We start from the raw sequence: 8,323 nt of genomic DNA on the forward strand, positions 1-8,323 counted from the left end.
AATTATTCACAAATACATCAGAACATCATGATCATCGTCATAATAATGGTACTTTTGGAAGGTGGAAATCAATTCCTTTTACTCATCCAACAAATCTTGACACAGTCGCCATGGATTCAGATCTAAAAGACAAGGTAAAATCTGATCTCGAATCGTTACAAAAAATCCACCTACCGATTACACTTGCATAGCTCGAACTCATGAATCGAACTCACACCTCAAATAATCTTCACTTGCAGAGCTCTTCTCTGAAAAAATAAATTGAGAGAATGAAAAAGAAACGAACGTCTCTATCCGTTTTTATATAGTGTGGGGTATTTTGGGAATTATGATAATACGTCACATGTGTCCCGCACGTGTACAGGACCTAGGCTTAAAAAATTAGGTCCAGTTTCATGTTTTCTTTTAATTATGGACCTATGCTTACTGGGCTTTAGTGGGTAGACCTGCCATTAACTAAGACTACGATAATAGTAACTATTGGGAATTCCTAGATTGGTAATTCCTACTTTTAGGAAATGTTTCCATGAACCAGCCGTTTCTAGAGCTGAAATACTGTCATTCAGTTCGTGGAGGTCTGAATTAAAGTTTAGGCAAATATCAGTTACCACGATAGATAGAAAATGACTTCGGTTCAACAATCTCTGCAATCCTGATCACTATTAAAACTTTTTCTTGATATATGGAAGGGAAGTGAAAACCCCGACACTTTTATTTCGTTTTGCTTCAAATAAGAATCTTTAGGTCTTGGGTAATTTGTTATCTGATTACCAAATTTTGATGAAATAGATTGATATTCAGTAATATATGTAGATTTTTTTGTTGATCTGATTTAATTGAGTCCGGTTTCATTGCAGGTTGGGTTTTCTTAGCATGTAATTTCAATTCACTTAAGGGTAAGAACTTCTATGCCTATTTCGATTTAATTTTGTGTTTGGTTTGGTTTGTTTCATTTTTTTATTTTTATTTTGTGTTAAGCCACCATCCTACGGGGTTTCCCTTTCTATCAACACAAAATCGTTGGTCAATCTCTCAAGCCAAAACAAAAGGAACTCAAACAATGACCGGAAAAAGTAACTGCATTCGGCATAGATGAAGATGCAATACCCAACAAAGAGATTTGCTTAGGAAGGTAAATACATTTTACTGCCAAAGTTCATATTTCATATTGTATCCAAATTAAGAAATTTTGTATTAGTACATTGAAAACAAAGAAAATGATCGATGATTTAGTCTATTGTTTTGGTAAGTTTACTTGATAGATTTTAGCTCACCTTGATAGATAGATTCTCTTATTCTAAATTCATTGGATTTCAGTAAGTTTACTTGGTTTTAGATACAATTTATGCTTCTTTTTTTTGTCATGTGGTTTTGAATAAGGAGAATATGTTCATGTTGGATGTGTTCCATCCAGCATCTATAGGGATGTGCAAGGCAGCAACATGTTTCCCGTCATAGACACAAAAGTATCAGATTTTGGTTTCTCAAAACTTGAATTTGATGGAGCTTCTGATGCCGCAATTAGTTTAGTTTATTAACTGTTGGGTATCTAGACACCGAGTAAGATAACAACTCATTAATAATTTGATTATGCTAGAATTGATATGTGTAACAACTGACTTTTAGATTTTGTTTTCTTACGCTCTGCGCTTCTGTAACTGCTGCGGTTGATTGTTTTTATGAAGAAAACATGGTCTACAATTCTCTTGATGAACTGAGATATTTTTATTATTTTCTTCCTTTTTCTGTGAACATATATATATTGTCTCTCATTCTGTTCTTTTTGTTGCATAATGTCTTTTATTTCTCGGCATTTGATGTCTCTCATTCTGTCCTTTTTATTGCATAATGTCTTTTATTTGTCGGCATTTGCGTACAGTAACGATGTATATAATTATGGTGTCATTCTTTTGGAGTTAATTCTCAACCAAAAAACGATATCCATTAAAAGTTTTGGGGTGAAATGCTGTAAAATAGTCCAATAGGTCAGTCCAGTTTATCTCCTTTTTGGTATTTGATTAAGGTTAAACACATAAAGCATACATCATGCAGTGCTGTAAAAACAATTTGCTTGCTATTTATAACATAATGTGTTATTTATATGTGGTGACATGTCAGGAGTGGGGAAATTCACGTCATAATAGATCCATTACTAGGAAACGGTTGAAATGTCCAATTCATTTGGAAGCTAACTGAGAAATAATTTGATATGTGTACAGTTCGAACATGGCATGGGATCCCTTGATTTAGTGGAACTGGATGAGCCTTACCTTCTGTTGGATGAGTCTCATGTACAAAACTCAATGATGTTCAATGTCCAGGTACAGTTAGGTAATAAGTTGGGTAATTTCATTTCCCGCCTAGCTTCAATCTTCTCTGTTACCTATTCATCACTCATAAAAACCAACGCTAGCTTAAAATATGAGTTTTCTCTTTTCTTATTACTGTTGCAAATTGGTTGTGTATGTAATCACAAGAATTTTTTCCTGGGTGATGAGGATGATGCGGATCAAATGGTTGCAATAATATGGTTGCCTCATGATGGGATGATGGGTAGGCAGAGTTTGCTGCTATAGATGATAAGGATAAAAGGCTTTACTTTGTAATGTTAATTTTATACTTGCTTGGGTTGAGTTAAGTTGCTTAAAGAGATACCATGTTAGAGGTAGTGGTGAAGAAAAGTAGGATGGAGATAGAGATGTCCGATACTGTATTTTGGACTCTCGTAACTGGTTTATCTTTGTCCTGCTAAAAAAAAATTTAATGGTAAATGTTTGATTTGGAAATATATTATTGTAAAGAAGAAAAGTTGAATGTTTCTTTTTTAGATTTTGATCAGAGGATGTCATGGTTAAAACAAGTTCCATAGCTTCTTTTATTATTTTTACAAAATTACAAATGCAGTCCAAGTAGGAGCTTATCGAACAATAATGTAGAGCTATAAATCTGCGATGGCATGGACGTGGAGTGTTCAATTTAAAGTTAAAACAATGGCAAAACTAAATTAAAGGCATGGGAAAAATTGAACTGTATTAGAGGGATGGATACCAAAAAATCCACAACCGAACCGGTGTAAAGCCATGTAGTTGAAAATAACATGGAAAGTTGTACGGTGAGAGGGCTTCGGTCTACATTTCACCTTATTTTTTTTTTAAGCAAAGAATTTTATTGAGATGATTATGTGATTATATGGTGTATATCCTCCGGAAGTTGTACATCAATGTTACTTGGGGTGAAAGTATCCAGACACCATTCATTCTCTTCATTCTAGCCGACTTAGAAAGAATGTCAGCTACTTTATTCATCTCCTTCGGTGTATGCATACACTGCCAGGAGTTAAAATCTACTAAAAAACGATTTTATTTCAGTAATTAGGTTATGTAATCTCCAGTCGATATTGGAGATATCTCTGTTAACCGCATCAACCAAAATCTTCGAGTCTAACTGAAATAATACGTACCGAGTGAGCGAAAACCGCATTGTAAAAAAAAGAAAAAAACTAACGAGTGAGCTAAAATCGCATTGTAAATTCGTAAAATTAGCAAAAAAACACCTGAGATAAAGCTTTAGCGAAGAAACTAAAATGAACATAAAACATGCCACCCGAGATAAAGGTTCAGTGAAGAAACTAAAATGAACGAAAAACACATTCAAAAATTCAGAAACAGGAAGCATCAACTTGGAGAAAAGCTTTAGCGAATAGTGGGGTCTCGATTTGATATGTATACTACATGTTACTTCTTTATAACAATTTTGAATTTCTGATACAACTCTCAACTCCTAAATTAAGAAGGTTAAACAGATGAAAGTTTTCGATGATACTTTTTACTTATCAACAAAAATAACAGGATACAATTTACTACCTTCGTTATAAAAAAAATAGGTTGATTTTATGTACAAATTACACATGAGATTCAACGTAAATTTGGTAGTTCATTAAGTAAATTCAGAGTACAAACGAGAAAATTTATGTCACAATGTAAATTTGGGTCACCATATTTTGAGATTCAGTAGCACATTTTGATTTATGATCTATTTCTGGTCATAGCATCCCGTGCCGTTACGGCACGGGTCATATCCTAGTATATATACATATTGGGGGAGGAATCACTCACACTTCAATTTTCATATTATCTCACACTAATAATTTGGGTGTTTTTTCCCCAATAAAATTTAAACGGTAGCGGAATTAAAGCTAATATGTAAGGAGTATGTTCCTCTTATAAAGCTTTATGTTCCTACAAAAAAAAAATGGCATATTCTGGAATGTGAAACACCATCATCTACTACTTTGAAAATCATCTGGTTAAAATCTGGAAAAGCGGGGGTATAACAACCACACCCAATAATTCGTTCGGCAATCTGTATGGACTAAAGCGAGCTCAACCAAGAAAGATATCAAAGAGTTATTTCTCTTTTTCTCAAATCAATCAGAAAATCAAACAGATAGAAATCTATGAGCCTGATTGATGTGAGAAATACTTGGACGGTACTGTTAGACCACTGCTCGGTCGAACTCGCAAGCATTGCTATCTCAAGCTTGTTTGTCAAGTTTAGTTGCCAAAACTATAAGTATTGATTTCTAGTCTACTTATAGTAATGTCTCAGATTATGATAGAATGTGTAGTTGAGTTTTAGACTTCACGGCGTTCATCGATTGAAGACTCATTATTATGTAAGAGGATTTTGAGGTACTTTAAAGACACTTTAACTCATGGTATAGTTTTTTAAAGGACAACTCATTATTATTAAGATTCTCTTATGTTGATTAGGTTGTCTGTATGGGTAATCGAAGGTCTATTGGGTTTTATTTTTGTTATTATAGGATTTAATTCTACTTGTTGGTTTTCTAAGAACTAAATGATTGTTGTCAAGGGATATTTTTCTTATTTTTTGTGCGAAACCAAACAAGCCTATTTTTTTGAAATTAAGGGAGTAAAAAATTTCAATATTCGTTATCAAAACATAGTAACTTATGACATTTTTCATATTTAGCCCCATAATTACATTATAATATGGATTATTTATGTTGTTTTCAGAATATTATCTACCTCGGTTAGTATTAATATGGATTTTAGCTTTCAAAGAATCTTTTTATTGGTAGCTTCCCCAATATTGTAAGAATATCCAAATAACTAGACATATTTATGTAATTTACACAACTCAATGGGGGACGACTGTCCCAATTAGACCCTTACTAGATTTTTCTTTGTTTGGCATAGACAAGGCATGAAATCTCATTTGCAGTAAATTTGGTTTGCCAATTTGCAGCATTTCTAGAACTTCTCATCTTGTAGTTGGCAAGAGGATTTTGAGGTACTTTAAAGACTCTTTAACTCATGGTATAGTTTAAAGAGGACAATTCATTCTTACTAAGATTATCTTATGTTGATTAGGTTTGATGTGTGGGTAATTGAAGGTCTACTGGGGTTTGTTTTGTTACTATAGGATTTAATTCTACTTCTAAGAACCAATTGACTGTTGTCATATAATAGTTTTATAAAGGACAATTCATTCTTATTTGAATTCTCTTATGCTTATTAGGTTGGCTGCGTGGGTGATCGAAGGTTTACTAAGGGTTATTTTGTTATTCTGGGATTTAATCTTACTTGTTGGTTTTCTCCAAGTGATTGTTGTCGGGCCCTTCACTAAATCTAAGTATATGAGTTTTGCACATGGTGTAATTCAGCTCATATAGATTTAGTACCTACTCAAGCATTCACATTTCTAACTCCTCTGTTCAATTTATCTTTCCTCCAAACTGATTCTTCGTTCTAGAATGAAACATGTGCATATTGATTATCATTTCATTTGAGAATTGGTTTAAACCAAGGCTTTAGGTGTATTTTATAACTTTGGATCAACTAGCTGAAATCTTCACTATTTGCATGGTCCTTTTTACTTCGCTTATCTTAAATCTCAAGGTTGTTTCGCCGCCTAACTTGACTTTGAAGGGGGATTTGATGCATGTTGGTATATCAGTGTAAGGTTAAGGTTATGATAGTGTGTAGGTTAAAAACGGTTATTACATTCGGTCAGTGTCATATGTGCTACTCACACGATTATGCATTCCAGTTATTAGTTATTGTGTACGTATATGCAGTTGCGCACCTATGTTCTTAATTGGCTCCCAAGCCTAAAAATTGTAATATTTTGAGCTTCTAAGTTCATTTTACCTTACTTACACCCCCTTCAAATAAATTTGCTTCCCCTAATCAGATGTCTGCTCCGCCCTGCTTGTAAGGTTGTTGGACGTCATTGTATAAATCGTGTGGTATATAAATGCATCTTAACCTCGTCTCAATTGTATTAATAGAGATTACGCTAGCTCTGTAAATCTTGTTTCACTAATAATTAATATTGAATTGAAATTTCAAAGACTTAGCACATTAATGCAGGGTGCTAAGTCTTTTATCGCTACTAATATCGAATTAAGCAAGACAAATAATGAATTACTTAGCAATCCAATCGAGTACACATCTTTAGTTGGAGCTTTACATTACTTGACAGTTGACATGGACAAGGCATGGATCCCTTTGCAATAAATTTAGTTTGTCAACATATGAAACTTCCTCGAACCTCTCATTTTATCGTTGATACGAGGATTCTGAGGTACTTTGAAGGCATTTTAAATGACAGGTTACAAAAGGTAGTTCATTCTTCTTAGGATTCTCTAATGCTTATTAGACCGGGTCTTATGGAGATGCGCAAGGTCTTCCCAACTCCAAAAACCGTCACCTAACTCTTCCTGCAAGCCTTCTTTAGTGTGCGGAAATCCCAGCGGGAAGACTTAACCATTAGCCGTTTTAAAAAAGTGAAAAACGGAAAATCATTAACTGTTTCGTTCTTAAAATCCTTGCAACTTAGTGGGACCAAGAGAGATTTTATCTTAAAAATCGATTAACTTGTTTAAACCGGATAATCATTATCCGTTATAGGAAAATTTAGTAGGACCAACAGAGAAATAAGTAGGATTTTAGGATTTGGTGGGCCCAACTAATTTGAAAACGGATTATCATCGTCCGTTTCTTTCTTAAATCTGGGAATAACCATAAGAGCTAGCCTCTTCCCAAGTTGAGGTGGAAAGGTAGTTGAGAAGCTCTTGGGAAGAGCCATAGGACCCGGTCTTAGGTTGGAAACATGGGCGACAAACGGTATACTGAGGATTATTTTGTTTTACTAGGATTTAGTCCTACTTCTTGTCTTCTGAAAAGCAAATAGCAAATGACTGTTGTTAAGTCCTTCATTGAAGTCAAATATAGGAGCTTTGCACATAGTGAACCCGAGCTCATCTAGATCTGTTATCTACTCAAGGATTTGTTATGATTAGTCGGTGATGCAAAGTTTGACCAAAGGTCAAACTTTATCTTATGCAAACTTGTTCCTAAAGTTTAGGAAATCTTAAAAGCCAAGTTAGGAAAACTTGTTCCCAAAGTTATGGCTTCTTAAGGGCCAAGTTATCTCTATATAAAAGATAAGAATTAGAGATGTAGAGACATCCAATCTAGAAGAATGGTAAATCCATGTGCTTAGGGTTTTGGTCTCTTTGGTAGGGACGGTCGTGTGCTACCGTGCTGTGAAGAAGGTGTAGAAGAGAAGACATGAGGCTGATTCGAGGAATGGTTAGGAATTTGTTTCTATGGTTTCTTCGATGGTGTTCTCGGGTATGTCTTGTTAACTCTTTGGGTCTTTTCTTGGGTTACGTAAAGAGCATGTAATGGTCTTTGATTTAATGAAAGTTTTTCTGGTGGTGTTGACCGTGGATGTAGCCTGTAAAGGTGAACCACGTATATCTTGTGTTGTGGTTGTGTGTGCTTGCTTATCTTCTGTCTTTCTTATTATTTTCTTCCATATTTGGTTCAAATCACCAATTACCCTTTGTGATCCTCTCATTCCCGCTGCGCTCGGGGTGCCAATTTTCCCAACAGGATTCACATTCACTGTCATTTGGATTTCGTTTTGAATAAACATCAGTTTCATTGTTCATGTCTCCAATCAGCTTCATTCCGGAATGAAACTTGTACACATTGATTATCATTTCATTAGAGAAACTGGTCGATCCAAGGATTTAAGTGTATTTTATAATTTATACACTTTTCTTAGGTGGAAGCGCAAGGTCGTTTCGCCACCTACCTTGTCCTTGGGGAATATAGATGCCAGTTGATATAACAGTGCAGGTTAAGGCTTGTTGGCCGTCATTATTCAATTATGTTGAATATAATGCGTCTTAACCTCATCTCATTTCGTCGTAATGGAGATTACTCTCTCTCTAAAATTCTTGTTTCACCACCATTAAATAATTTATTTATTGTGAATTGACAAA

General features: G+C 34.6%; 1 long non-coding RNA gene across 3 annotated transcripts; it reads left to right on the top strand.

The window, feature by feature from the left end:
• The first annotated feature begins 520 nt into the window (after positions 1-520).
• On the top strand, positions 521-2,860 carry LOC113273891. 3 transcript variants are annotated; one of them, XR_003322655.1, is made up of 5 exons: positions 521-751; positions 858-896; positions 979-1,132; positions 2,220-2,331; positions 2,478-2,860. It is a non-coding gene; the product is annotated as an uncharacterized LOC113273891 (long non-coding RNA). The 3 variants fall into 3 exon arrangements; XR_003322654.1 differs by having other exon boundaries at positions 2,220-2,321; XR_003322653.1 differs by having other exon boundaries at positions 2,220-2,860.
• Positions 2,861-8,323: the final 5,463 nt, after the last annotated feature.

The sequence above is a fragment of the Papaver somniferum genome, chromosome 4 (assembly GCF_003573695.1).
Source record: "Papaver somniferum cultivar HN1 chromosome 4, ASM357369v1, whole genome shotgun sequence".
In the NCBI taxonomy this organism is placed as follows: Eukaryota; Viridiplantae; Streptophyta; class Magnoliopsida; order Ranunculales; family Papaveraceae; genus Papaver; species Papaver somniferum.